Genomic DNA, 15,795 nt, shown 5'->3' on the forward strand with positions numbered 1-15,795 from the left:
GCATACCCAACACACATGCCCCTTCCCAGTCCTGTGGCAACTCCGAATAGGCTTTCTTACCACAGATCCAGTACAAATTTGCTGGGGCTCTCCAGGTAGATGTGATGGATAAATCAAACCACACATCCTTTAAATTGGCGTATCTAGCAAACGGGTTAGATGGTTCTGAGACATTTGAAGCCGACCACCAAGTTGTATTCTTTGTATCATCATCATAAGCTTTCTGCCCTAGACAAGTTAATTCTCCTACAGAAGTATTATACATTATTCCTTTCCTTGCTATGCAAACATAACCTATGATGGAGGTCTTTAATCTCCACTCAGATTTACCTCTAACACTCATATGATAATCGGCTTGTGTAGATATTAATTGGTCAACTGCCTCAGAACCGGACATTACCTCCTTTGCTTCCCAAGGCCATTGGTCTCCCATGTTAGTACCTCCACACACATAGCAGTTGGTAACATTAAGACTACCGGCAATACTTTCGGCTAAATCAATAAACAGGTTTTTAGCATTATGTGGGATCTTATTATCTATACTCATCTCTTCATAAAAGGAATGGTATACTTGATGAGTTTGGGAGGATACCGTATCAGTCTCTATCCCTATAAACAATACTGTCCCAGGATCTAAACCCGTCCCGTATATCTGAAACCCAAATAAATTACCATATTTGTCTAAGAACTTGTCGGGGTTATTTATAAGTATATGGATGGGATTGCATTCCATAGACTTACAATATGGGCTGGTAGGCAACTTAGTCACTATCATGTCTTTGTCTACTGTCTGTCCCCAAGTCGCCCACCCCACACACAAGACCAATATGGGCAAAAGTTATAGTCTTTATTTGGGCATCTAGGACTCACATATTTATTTTTACTACTGGGACAAATATATTTATCATTAGACCCATACGTCCTCTCCCATCTAAGATCCCCACATACATTCCACGGCTTTCTACCACTTGATATCGCTTTACACGCATCAAATAGCAGAACACCCGAAGAATGTACGGATTCTAACACCGTCTTATTAATTAGGGTCCCCTGAGGATCTCCATTCCTGAGAGTCAACCAAATTGTACGAGGTTGATACTCTGGACTGAAGCACTTAGATTCTCCTACTCCTAAATGGCACACACTATAGTCTATATTTAGGTATCTACATCTCGATACATCTCCTTTACACTCGTATTGTGAATGCCAAATTAGGGTTTGGGAAATATGGTTACCTGTTCTTGTAGTCTTAATGCATACCTCACAGCTAGGAGTGTCGGTACCTCTACCTTCCTGAATATAAAAATACACATAAATAAACATTATCATAAACACATCTTTCGTCGTCATCCTCAGTCTTCGTCCGTGCGAAGGCACCTCAGCTTCCAGGATGTAAGGGCTGCAGGGAATGGAGTTCTGCTCGTCTTCACAGGAGTCCCTTCGAGACTTTCCCTGGCTTATAAACTATACGTCGGTGGGCGGACAGGCTTTATTATGGCCTTCTCACTCACGCACCAAATCCCAAAAATAATAAAATTTGTAATCCACAATAATTCCTCGTTACTCCGACTGAGTAGTGCGTTTTAACCGGATCTTGCAGGGATTCTCTGGATCTGCTGTAACTTGCCAAGAATCGACTGCTGCTGGTTTAACCCTGGAGTGATGTATCCACGGAGTCACTTCGGCTACTTTTATTGCTGTAGGGGTAGACAAAAGAACAACATAAGGACCTCTCCACTTGGGCCCTAACGGTACATTATTCCACTCTTTAATCCACACTTGGTCTACTGGGTGGTAACTATGAACTGGGGGATAAATATTCACAGGTAATCTATCTTGTACCCATTTCTGTACCTCCTCCATAGTCTTACCCAACTCTACAACCTGCTGCCGAGTAATTCCTTCTCCCAACTGACTCAAGTCCCCCCTTAAGTTACCAAGTACGGGAGGTGGTCGCCCATACATGATTTCAAAAGGAGAGAGGCCCATCCTTCTGGTAGGGGTACTGCGGATTCGCAATAGAGCTATGGGTAAGAGAACGTTCCACTTAAGTTGGGTTTCCTGACACATTTTAGCCAACTGATTCTTAATAGTTCTATTCATTCTCTCTACCTTACCAGAACTCTGGGGTCTATATGCTGTATGAAGCCTCCACTTTATACCAAGCATATGAGTCAGTTGTTGTAGGCACTGATGAACAAAAGCTGGACCATTGTCCGATCCTATAGAACAGGGTAGTCCATATCGGGGTATTATTTCTCGTAGCAGGAATCTCACAACTTCTCCTGCTTTCTCTGTACGAGTAGGACATGCTTCTACCCAGCCTGAATAGGTACACACAATTACCAACAGGTAACGATGTCCACCCGATTTAGGCATCACTGTAAAGTCTATTTGTAGATCGGACATGGGGAGTCCCCCCATAAACTGGACTCCTGGTGGCTTTACTGGTCCTTGTCTTGCATTATTTTTAGCACACGTTACACATCTTCGTACAATGGCCTGAGTCAAGTTGGACAATCTTGGTATGTAGAAATGTTTCCTGAGAGATTCTTCTGTACTGTCTCTCCCAGAATGTGTCCCGTTATGATAGTTTTGGACAATTTCTACCGCTAGTGATGCTGGTATAACTATTCTTCCATCTTCTAGCTGATACCATTTGTTCTCCAAATACTTTCCTGGTTCAGTCTTTAACCACTCCTCTTCTTGAGCTGTATAAACTGGAGTCCATTGGGACAGTGGAGTTGGTATAAGAGCAGCTATATGCCCCACATATTCCTGTCTTCCTGATTCAGCAGCACGCTTAGCTGCACTATCTGCCATCCGATTTCCCTTGGTTACATCACCATCTCCTCTCAGATGCGCTCGACAATGTATGATACCGACTTCTTTCGGCTCCCACACTGCTTCCAATAGTTGTAGGATTTCAGCTGCGTACTTGATTTCTTTGCCTTCTGAATTCAGTAATCCTCTTTCTTTATACAAAGCTCCGTGGGCATGAGTGGTTAAAAACGCATACTTGGAGTCCGTGTAGATGTTCACTCTTAAACCTTCAGCCAATTGTAACGCTCGTGTCAGTGCTATCAATTCTGCCTTTTGTGCTGATGTTCCTTTCGCCAGTGGCCGAGCTTCTATCACCTTGTCTATTGTTGTTACTGCATATCCTGCATAGCGGATCCCTTCTTTCACATAACTACTGCCGTCGGTGTAATATTGAACATCGGGGTTCTGGATGGGAAAATCACGAAGATCTGGTCTACTTGAGAATACTTCATCCATTACTTCCAAACAATCATGTTGACTTTCAGTAGGTTGTGGCAAAAGGGTAGCTGGATTTAAGGTATTTACAGTCTCTAAATGCACTCTTGGGTTTTCACACAACATTGCTTGATACTTGGTCATACGGCTGTTACTAGACCAATGATTTCCTTTGTAATCCAACAACGTCTGTACTGCATGTGGGACTCGTACATAAAGTTCTTGACCCAGAGTGAGTTTATCGGCTTCAGCCTCTAGTAGGGCGGCTGCAGCTACGGCTCTTAGACAAGGTGGAAGTCCGCTGGCCACTGCATCCAATTGTTTAGACATGTAGGCAACAGGTCTTTGCCATGATCCCAAGTACTGTGTCAATACTCCCACAGCCATTCTTCTTTGCTCATGTACATACAGGTAGAATGGTCGTGTGTGATCAGGTAGACCTAATGCTGGGGCACTCATCAAAGCCTTCTTCACATCTTCAAATGCCGTTTGCTGTTCTTGAGTCCATAAGAAGGGGTCGTGCTCTGTACCTTTGATAGCTGCGTACAGAGGTTTTGCCAGTATCGCGTAGCTGGGAATCCATATCCTACAGAAGCCTGCTGCCCCCAAGAATTCTCGCACTTGTCTTCTATTCTTGGGTATCGGTATTTGGCACACAGCTTCTTTTCTCTCTGGCCCCATAATTCTTTGACCTTCAGAGATATGGAATCCCAGATATTTGACAGTTGGCAAACACAACTGAGCCTTCTTTCTAGACACCTTGTATCCTGCCTTCCAGAGAATGTGTAGTAGATCGTGCGTCGCTTGCTGACATATTTCTTTTGTAACTGCTGCTATCAACAAGTCATCTACATATTGTAACAATACACACTCTCCTGGGATGGACTCGAAATCCAGTAGATCTTGACTTAAAGCTGAACCAAATAGGGTAGGTGAATTTTTAAACCCTTGGGGCAGTCTTGTCCAGGTCATTTGGCGTTTTGAGCCCGTTACAGCGTTTTCCCATTGGAAAGCGAAGATACATTGACTTTCTGCGGCAATTCGGAGGCAAAAGAAGGCATCTTTGAGGTCTAAGACTGTAAAGTAAGTAGCCCCGCCCGGAATTAAAGCAAGCAGGTTATATGGATTGGGCACAACTGGATGTATACTAACAACCGCATCATTGACTGCTCTCAAGTCCTGCACAGGTCGATACTCATCTGTACCGGGCTTTTGAACAGGCAGCAATGGGGTGTTCCAGGGGGAAGTACAGAATTTTAGGATACCATACCGTATGAACTTATCCAGATAAGATTGGATGTTCTTCTTAGCCTTCTGCGGGATGTGATATTGTCTTAGGCTCACTGGATAAACCCCAAGTTTTAGTTCGATTTTAATAGGTGGAATATTGCGGGCCAGTCCTGGTGGGTTGTTCTCTGCCCAAACTCCTGGTATGTTGAATAAGGATTCATCACTCCTAGGGTTTTGGATAGTCAACGCTGTATAAAGTCGCCACTCTTCTTCCTTTGGTACGGATAATGTCATAATACCTGAAGGTCCATTAAACTTTAAGGATGTTGTTCCATTTGGTAGGAACGTAATCTGCGCTTGTAATTTTGATAGCATATCACGTCCCAGCAATTGGACTGGACATTCAGGCATATAAAGGAATTGATGTTTTACTACGTGGCCTCCCAATGTACAGAGTCGACTTTTAAGAACCGGTTTTTCAGCACTTCTTCCAGTTGCTCCTATTACAGTAATAGTCCTTCCAGATGGAGGAGCAACTAGATTAGTCACCACTGAATGTTCAGCACCAGTGTCGATCATGAACGCACTCCTTTTTCCCCCTATTGATACATCGACCATAGGCTCCGCTCGACCAAGGGGGATGGAGCCCGGTCGGTATCAATAGTCCTCCATGACCGTGTCAGCCAATCCTACAAAGTCCCTGCCTTCTCTATCGCGGGACCTTTGCGCTGCTGGGATATACCTATCTTCCCTAACACTTCCTCTGTTCCCATTACTCCCTCTATTACCATTACTCCCTCCGGGGCCTCCTCTACCTCTCGCTCTGCCTCTAAAGTTTCCATAACCTGTCCTAGGTCTGTCTCTCTCAGACTGTTCTCTTCGCGGACACTCATTTCTCCAATGCCCTTCTTCCCTACAGTATGCGCACTGATTTCTACTTAGAGGTTCCTCATTCCACTTACTATCGCCTCTATCTGGGCCCCGTCTATCTACGCCTGCGATTGCTACCGCTAGCATATCTGCCTTTCTACGCATCTTGCGCTCTTCCTCTTTCTTACTTTCTGTTTCCCTATTCATATAAACCTTATTCGCTACCTCCATTAGTTGGGTGATGGACATACCTGCAAACCCTTCTAACTTTTGTAGCTTGCGCTTAATATCTCCGTAAGCTTGGCTGACAAAGGCGGAGTTCACCATTCGGGAATTATCTGCGTCTTCCGGATTAAAGGGGGTATACAAGCGGTATGCCTCCAATAATCGGTCATAAAAGACACTGGGCGCTTCATCACTTTTCTGAATCACCTCAACTGTCTTCGACATATTAATGGCTTTCTTTCCTCCGGCTTTCATGCCAGCAATTATAGCGTCTCTATAGGCTCTGAGTTGAACCATATCAGCACCATTTACATTCCAATCGGGATCGGTGTTGGGATAATGTGTTGCGGCCCATGCTGATGGATTGGCTTGGTTTAAAGTACGGGCTTTATCCTCTAGTGCTTTAATGGCTGCTTGATTAATTCTTGTCCTTTCCTCATTGTTGAACAAAGTCATTAATAACTGCTGGCAATCAGCCCATGTCGGGTTATGTGTCTGTACTATTGAGGTGAACAGATCAGTCATAGCTTGTGGTTTCTCAGTATACGAGGAATTGTGGGTCTTCCAATTTAAGAGATCGGTTGTCGTGAACGGGACATATACAAAGACCGGGTCAGCATGTGCCATTTGGCCTGCGGCATCGATATAGGCTGACCCAGGATTCAGACGAAGAGGCATCTGATAGTGTTTTAATTGTTGGGCACCGGTCAATTGTCGGGTCTGTATGGGGCTACGTGGAGGGGCGTCAGTCATAGGTTCCAGTCGGGGAGAAATAGGGTATGGGGATGTGGGAGCTTGGTTTTGGGAAAAGGTTGTAAATAAAACACTTCGAGTCGAGCTAGATGAAGCTTGACCGGAAGTCTGAAGTGGCGCCAAATCAGGATATTCGGATTTAATGGGGGTTGGTTCTGATTCCGGAAGGGGAGATTTAGTACGAGAGGGGGTGGATTCTGTACTGGAGGAGGAAGCGGAAGTGGATGGGGGTAATGAGGGGAGGGTTGCAGGACTTCCTGCATTTGCGTCACTTCCTCTTAACGGAAAGTAAGGGGGCGGCAAAGGGATCTCGGACTCAGGGGGCGTGTCCAAAATGGGCCTAACACCAGTCCTAGTGGACAAACAAGTCCTAGCTACCATGAGGCGACACTGCTCCTCGTGGCATGTCTGAAGCCATTTTGGCGAGTCATTTACGGCCTGTCTCCAACAATCAATATAAGGAAACTGGCCGTAAAGTTCAGGCCTACCTGATACAGCCACGTGTAAGCGCTGTACCAGAGTTGGATCCAAACTGCCACGTGGCGGCCATGCCGCAACCAAAGTAGGCCACTCCCTAGTACACAAAGTGACCAAACGTACAGGAGACATTTTAAGCCCAAAATCACAAGTTTTGAATCCCTTTTTAAAATTCTTCACCATACAACCTAAGGGATCCGGAATCGTTGACTGCGACGCACCCATACTTAACAATGGAACGTCGTCGACAACGAATACTATACACGCGTACTATTCAACAGTCACACCCGTTTCCTCTGGCAACAACACCACGTGGTACAGTTACCAAGTGAAACGTACACAACAATACAATGAACACTCAGGGAATTCCCGTACACACACAGCTGTTACACCAGTCACTATATAATCAATATTACGCCCTTTGGCGAAACTATACAGTCACCCACGCTATAATTCTCTATATACGAATTACCCGTCTATAACACACCCCAGTAACATCGTCTTTTACAAATAGCGGTTACAGTACGGTTAGCATAGGTCAAAGCACAAGTTAAGGTCACAATACAATTATTAGTGGTTATGGTGTTAAAACATGCAATAGACGACAATGATTAGTACTTATATACAGTGTCAGTAAATATACAGGGTTATGGTACCGTGCACTATAATACAGCAACACACTATTAACACTCTCGCTAGACGGCTGAGCTCGCGCTATCTAACAAGATATACACTTTACTAAACAATCTTTATCACATTTACAATTCCCAACTAAACTATTGGCCAGTACCTTGAATGGACTACCTAAAAACAATCTACATACGTTTTGGTTAGCCACACTGCCCAAGCACCACATATAATCGAGCTAGAGGACCGAATTTACACAGACGCCTCTTAGTCGAACTATCAAAAGTCTAGTGGGTTCCAAATTTACACGCCTTCCCACTTAGCCCAGATAGGTTGAGAGCTAGCGAACCGAATTTACACAGACGCCGCTTAGTCTCCCGGTCCCTCCGACCTAGCGAACAAAATATACACCCTAGAACGCTAGTCTAGACAAGACACCGGTGTCCGGCTAGGGCTATTTACACCAGAGCCCCGCCTGACTAACAGAATCAAACGGTCTGACTAAAGAGCGTTCGATCGAGCGGTGCGCCTTCGCTCCTTCCCTCTGACAGAGGGGGCAGATACACAGATTCAAACCCCTTTGGGCCTACCGCACAATCGGTATACCCCTAGTGGGTCCTGCCGTCTAAAACAGCAGTTGTCTTACCTCCTCGTTCCTGAACCTGAGTTCACACTCATCGACGGGGACACCCCAGCACTTCTTACGTAGAGGCCGATGATCTCCTGGACAACAGACCAGTGGCGCCGAGACGAAGGGAGGTCCACGCAGAAGTTCAGGGGTGCAGCCGTAGAGAACGTGGGCAAAGATAGACCGTCTCACGCCTCTGCCTCTCAGCTACCGTTGAACGATGAGCTTCCCGGCCAATGCACCAAATGATACCGGAGAAACTGACGGAAGCGAAGCACAGAGAGATGGACACAGGTTTCTTCAGGAAGGAAGAGATTCTTTATTGGATCACCGATCGGGACTCAGAGGGACTAATGTCACCAAAATACAGCAAGTTCTGAGCCCCGGACAATAGTGCAGGCTCCTTATATAGGCACATAACTCCTCCCATATTAAGCTCCACCCGCACATTCTCTTAACCAATCAACACAAATAAGAATTAACTTCCTGTTTGACCGCATGGCCTGTCCAGCACAATGGAGGAGGGGAATACTATATCCTGTATTCTTGCACATGCTCCGTACACTACTGATCGTATCTTGCCTCGTGCAACCAACTGATCGATACGTCAGCATATGCACGTACACATGCCACGTGGTAATCTCGGCCTACTAAATTTATTTTTACCGAGATTCCACCACAACATGACACACACACATGACACGCACACACACAAGACACGCACACACACAAGGCAAACAGACAGGCACATACATGCACACATACATGCATACATACATGCATAGACACACACATAAGACACGCACACACACAAGGCACGCACACACACAAGGCACACAGACAGGCACATACATACAGGCGCACACACACAAGACACATACATACAAACAGACAGGTACACATACATACATAGACACACACACACACACATAAGACATACATAGACACATACACATGCAGACACACACACATGCAGACACACACGACATACACACACATTATATTTAAGTCACCCTCCTGTTTCCTACCTTTAAGGTGCAGGAGGGTGACTTTCCCTGGGGTCCAGTGATGGCTCAGGTGGATGGGAGTCAGAGTTCCCACTCTGACTCCCTGGTATTCCTCCCGCGCGGCTCTCAGTTTTAGCTGGGAGGAGTGACCGGGGAATCACTTCCTCCCAGCTCTGATATCATCACAGGGGGCCCGGTCGCGCTGTTAAAGTGCCCAGCGCTGACCGGGCCCCCTTACAATCCGCATTCATCGGGTGGCCCTGACAGCATGGGCCACCCGATGGACACTTTGGAAGGCGGCCCCGGCGGTTTACTGCGCGGGCCGGAGCCGCAAATGGTCACGGTGGTACCCAGTCGCACGAGTACCGCCGGCTTGCACCCGCCCGCCCGCACTATCAACCTGGAAATCCCTACCGCCCACCTGGAATCCTGAAACGCCCACTAGTGGGCGGTAGGGACCAGGTTGACGACCCATGCTCTACAGTGATACCGTCTACTCTTTTCTACTCTGCTCTGAATGAAAGGCTTGCTGCTGCTACCTGCCTGTCACAATCTTTGCTGGGATTTTTAGTCAAGTTATATTTTACTTACATCAGTAGTCTATACCTTTAAACAAGTGTGGGGGATCCAGGGCTATATTTTAACTTCCTTTTTATTGGTTACTATATTGTTCCCCTGGCCTATATAACTTGTAGACAGCGGATATGGTGTTTCAGACCTCTGCCATTGGGGAGATTACCAATATATCACCTGGGATAAGCGAGCGCAAAGTAGATGCAAGAAGTAGAGATGCAGTAGTCCCAACCCACCCCCCTAGACTTCAGTCTATACAGTAGGTTCCTCACTATTCTATATCTTACGCTGCCATATAACTTCGTCAATTGCTGGCTGTAGTTCTGCCAAGTCACGTCGGGTAACACTTACCGGGAGAGAATGAAAGAGGAATAGTATTCTTGGCAATATATTCATTGTGACTGAATGAAGTCATATCCATCATATGGGTTTGTCTACCCATCTGTCTAGGTCATGGCTTAAGTTACGTATAGTGTGGGTATAATTTCTTTCATCACCCCGAGGTAAGACAATTCCTGTCTTGATTTTAAGCGTAAAATCAATGTCCACATGGTCTGACCATGTGATGTTATTCATTTTCATCTCTTCCACCTTAGTCATAAAAAGTAAATTAATCAGAAATTAGTCTAGCTAAGAATATGTGGAGTTGATGGAATCAGGGAGCTGCATCCTCCATGCATCCAGCAGACCTGTGTACCGGGCCTATGGCTTCTGTTCAGCGCAGGACACAGCACCGCATTGAAATCACCCCCGAGCAACACCACCCCATGCGAAAGTGGCAAACTACTTCCCTTTAGAGATATGAAGCACTGGTATTCAGCGTCTCCATGCTGTGCATGGACACGCTGAACGTTTCCTTTAGAGACGCATTGATTTAATGCATCTCTATGAGGAGATACTGATTGTCACAGCACTGCATTTTGCTGCACATGCAGAATAGCCTCCCAATGCTTTCCAGCAGTAAATCATTGGGTTGGCTGAGATCATTAAGTTTGATGACAAGAAGGAATAGCATATTGGATGTGCTCCCCTTAATGGGTCTTGGATATTAAATATTAAGGGCTATACTCATCTAAGAACCCCATAGACTTCCTGTTACTGCGCCTTGACCAGTTGGAGAGATCTTCCATGGTCGGTTCCATAAGCTCCAGCTGGGCAGTCAAGGAGTTGAAGTGTTCTACTAGCCCTTTATGGGCCTGTACAACTATTTCCACCCGCTGTTCTTATGCTGCCGTGTGTCACGGTTCCGCGGGATTCTGTTGGCGTGGCCGCACAGAAACACAGCGGTCACGCCGACAGAAATAATAGATACTTACCTTGCTCGTGGCAGACCACCACCCGACCTTCCGTCCTGGTCCCCAGCGTGTGCGCCATTCAGCCAATTACAGCTTTAGGAGGGTTATTTAAACCCAAATTGCCTTTTATTCTGGTTTTTGACTTTGGATTCATTTTGACTTCCCTGATTTCTGGTATCCTTGACTTTTGGCTTTCCCTCATCGTTGTGTCTCATTCTGTATCCCTGACCTCGGCAAGTATTTTGACTATTCTTGGGTACGTTAAGTCCGGCCATTATAAGGTCCGGTTAGACGTTTTTCTTTAATCCAAGGTGTGATACTATTTCTGTGTGCTGGATCAACTAGTAATCCTGACACTGTGTGGTTCTTTAGGATCTGAATTTTTGCTTTGACCTTAATGGAGCTGCATACAATCTCTTTGGCCAAATAGGATTTAATTTTTGCCAGTTTGTCTAATACTTGGCCTGTATCCCCTTGCTGTTTGTATAGCACTTCACCTTTTTTTGTTGATGTGGGGGACAGGGGTGCTTTGTGCCATTTGCAGGTGCTCATATCGGTGAATCTGGGCAAAAGGTTCTCTCTTGTACGGCCATTGTGATTTGCAGTCACACAACACCCATCCAATTTTTACCTTTTTAAAGGAACATTCTAGACACATAAGCACTTCAACTTGCTTAAGTGTTTCACAGTAGTTATCTGGTGTCTCTCATATTTGTGACAGTTGATAAAATTGCAAATTTCAATTGAAATCTGCACTTTTATATTTGGGGAGAGAAACACCTTCTTGTTGTCACTCTTGCCGACAGGGAAGTTTTCTTCTGCTTCCTTTAGCGCCACAGAGCTATCAGAATTGGCAATCATGCTAAGCTAGAGCGTGTTTGCCTCTGATTCCCCGCAGACTGAATGTTTGTGTCAAGGAAATAGGAGAGGGCCTGCAAAGGTTGCAAACAGCAGATCTGCAGCTTTTTTACAGGCTATTTTTCATATACTCAAAAAATAAATGCAGCAAAAATACATGTTTTTTAAGAGGATATATGTACTAATTGTTTAAATGTTGGGTTTTTTCAATAGTGTTCGTTTAAAAGTGAAGCATAGAATCTTAAAAGTGAAACGAGATTTTCTAGGGGATTTATCCACAACTCACCACACCCCCCAGTTCCTGTAACCATGCTCAAATTTAGCATATGCTTTGATCATAGCACAAGCTCAATACCTAAAGCACAAGGACTTGCAACAGGAACTGTTTCCTTTTTTTGGTTAAAGTTCCTTTTTTACATACCACAGTAACATTTATTGAAGCATTGACATTTGCAGCAGAAGCAAATGTAAAACAAATGAATGTAGGGAATAGTTAACATAATATTGATTAATCCACAATTTCGGGATAGTCCTGTATCCAAGCACCATAACCAGGGTCAGACTGACAACTCACAGGGCCCCCGGGCAACAAGTAATCAAGGGCCCCCCTCCTGGTGCAAGGTCTTTGAGCGCTGCCACACAGTCATGACTCCCACACCCGCAAGGTGTCCGAACATGGCCAGATTTACATTTAAAGGGACACTGTAGGCACCCAGACCACTTCAGCTAATTGAAGTAGTCTGGGTGCTGTGAGAGTAGTCTGGGAGACATTGGGGCTGTAGTGTGTGTTTTTATGGATACTAGAGGCTCTAATGTGTGTGAGGACTATAGCGACTGCAGTATGTGTGTGTGTGTGGATAGTGGCTGCAGTGTGTGCGAGGGAATATGGGCTGTAGTAGGAGCCGGGGGGGAATAGCGACGGTAGTAGGTGTCGGGTGGCATAGGAACTGCAGTAGGTGCATGGGAGGACAGTGGTTATAGTGGGTGCAGGAGTGATAGGAGCGGTATCGGGTACTGGGAGGTATACGTGCTGTAGTGGGTCCAATGAGGGAGTGGGGCTGTAGTAGATGTAGAGAGCGTTAGGGACTGTAGTGCGTATAAAGAGGTATACGGATGAGAGGGTTGTGGGCTGTAGTGGGTGCGGAAAGACATAGGGACTGTAGTGGGTGCAAAAGAGGTGGCATTGGGTGCAGAAAGGCATAGCAGCAATATTGGATGCAGAAAGGCATATGGGCTGTAGTGGGTGAGGTGGGTACAGAGAGACAGAGGCTGAGGTGTGTGCAGGAAGGCATATAAGCTATGGTGGGTACAGGGAGAGATAGGAATAAGAGGGATGGGGGCTGTTGTGGGTAAAGGATGGGATAGGGGCTATGGTGGGTAGAGGGGGCACAGGGGATGCAGGGTGGGATAGGAGTTGTGGTGGGTGCAGGGTGGGATAGAAATTGTGGCGAGTGAAGAGGGACATAGGGACTGGGATGCGTAAAGGGGGCATACAGGCTGTGATGGTGAAGGGGTGCATAGGGGCTGTGGTGGGTGCTGGGTGGGATTGTGGCTGTGTAGGTAAAGGGGGGCAAAGGAGCTGGTATGGGTAAAGAAGGGTATAGAGGCTGGGATGGGTGCTGGGCTGGATAGGACCTCTGGTGGGTGAAGGGAAGCACAGAGGCTGGATTAGTAAAGGGGGGCACATATATGGCTGGATGGGTAAAGTGGGGAATAGGGGCTGGATGGGTGAAGGATGACATAATGGCTGTGGTGGGTGAAGGCGGCATAGGGGCTGGATTGCTAAAGGAGGACATATGTGTTGTGGTGGGTGAAGGAGGACATAAGGGCTGGATGGGTGGCTTAAGAAAATATTTACTTACCTGTAGATTCTGTCATGCTGCTCTTTAGCGCCAGCAAACTCTGCAGGAGCGGAGGGGGCAGGAAGTGATGTAACTTCCCAGGCCTGCTTCTTCCCCTCTGTGACGGACCGTCCGCCAATCGATGCTCCTAGTGCTTACCAAGGACCACATGTTTGAATCTGTTCCAGTTAAAAGTCCAAGGGGCAGGCGGAGCCTAACCTCGCAAGTGAATGGCAGCATAATCTCTGAGCTCTGCCAAGGCCTAGCCTCAATCTAAAGCCATCAAGCGCACCTGAGCCCCCCAGCCCCCTAAAAACCTCTCCACCATCCTCCCCAACACCCACACTCACCCCCTCAAAGGGTGGCGGCAAAAAAGCACGCAATTACTCAGTAGCACCGATCTTCAGGCAGAAGCCCGAGAAAAAACAGGCGCCATCTTTGGAACCCTCACCATCGGAATCCGAATCCGAAATGAGCAGCCAGGCAACCTCGGACAGGACAGAGGCCCCGCTAACGCGAAGGGATGTGCGTGGATTCATTGCCGACTTTAAAAGGTCTGTGGCCGAGGAACTAGACAAACGGCTGAACCCAATCCTGGAGGGAATGGCGAACCTCTCAGCCCGAGCACAGGCCACTGAGACTAAAATGGCGGAAACACAAGAAACAGTGCACGCACATGACGAAGAAATACAAGACTTAAGAGAACAACTCTGCTCCCTCGAAGACGCCAACGAAGACCTCGACAATAGAACACGGAGAAATAACATCAGAGTGAGGGGCATACCGGAATCTATATCCACGGAGCTCCTCACCAGCACCCTCACTGAAGTGTTCCGAAACCTCCTACCCGAGGCAACAGCAGCAGACCTCCTAATGGATCGGGCACACCGAGCACTGAGAGCCCCAAGCGCTGCAGCAGCCACCCCCAGAGACATCATTGTGCGGCTTCACTTTTACCATATTAAAGAGCACATAATGAAAGCCGCCAGGGACACCCCCATCGACGTGGAAGGAGTGCCGGTCCAACTGTTTCAGGACCTAGCACCGACCACCTTGAAGAGGAGACGGGACCTGCGTCCACTGACACAGCACCTCAGCCACCATGGCCTTAGCTGCGCCTGGGGCCACCCCTTCAAGATAATCATCCGCAAGGATGGAAGGTTCCACTCCCTCACGCGGCCTGTAGAAATCCCCGCGCTCCTGGAGCAGTTGGGCCTACCACAACTCCCTGAAACGCTGAACTTCAGTTCCGGCCCCAGTTCGCACCAATCCACAGCCACAACCCGACGGCTAGAAACGGAGACCATCAACACCGGACCACGGCTCCACACAGCCAAGACACCTCCCGCCATTAACAAGAAACACCCAGCGTAGCAGGACCAGCCACCCGAAGCAACAAACAAGCACCCCTTCCAAGACGCAACAGCCTACAAACCACGGACTAAGCACACGGCCTTCAAACAACCCACCTTCCTGACCGCCTGCAGAGCGTGAACTCCAACTGCAGCCACCGCAGCAACAACTTACCCCACCAACCGCTCCATAAACAGAAGCCTGGTCGACCCTCAACACTGCCTCCCAAGGTCCGACAGCGGGTTCCGTAGCACACAGATCCGAGCATAGGCCCGCCATCATCGAACTGGCTCATCATCAAGCCCCACGGATGAAGGAACATATACTGGACTCTGTTGCAAGGGCGGAGGACTCAAAGCTGCAAGTATATTGCATGGGACACACCACACACATGGCATCCAAAGTGACCTGCGAGGCCCGCATAGCCCGCTGTCACCGGGCCTCGAGCCGGAGCACCCAGCATAGCCCTTGAACACCAGGGGGTGGTCGGGGGGGTGGGTGGTGGGATCGGGGGGATGGAAAGACCAGCTCCGTGGGCCGGGGGGGCCATGCCAAGTGACCCCCCCCCACACATAGAGGTAGGGTGAGACCCAGATGACTGGACAGCACCGAGCTCCACACGGGCCCCAGAGACAGAGGAGACCACACACACCCACAGTGACACCACACACCGAGACACGACAGCAACCTGGGGACCGAACCACCCAAACATAGAACACAGCAAGTTACTAAGCATGGGGACCCCACAACACGCACGGCACTACGCACCTACCAGGCACAGCACGTAGACAAGACCCAGG

Source organism: Pelobates fuscus, chromosome 1 (genome assembly GCF_036172605.1).
Source record: "Pelobates fuscus isolate aPelFus1 chromosome 1, aPelFus1.pri, whole genome shotgun sequence".
NCBI classification, from domain to species: domain Eukaryota; kingdom Metazoa; phylum Chordata; class Amphibia; order Anura; family Pelobatidae; genus Pelobates; species Pelobates fuscus.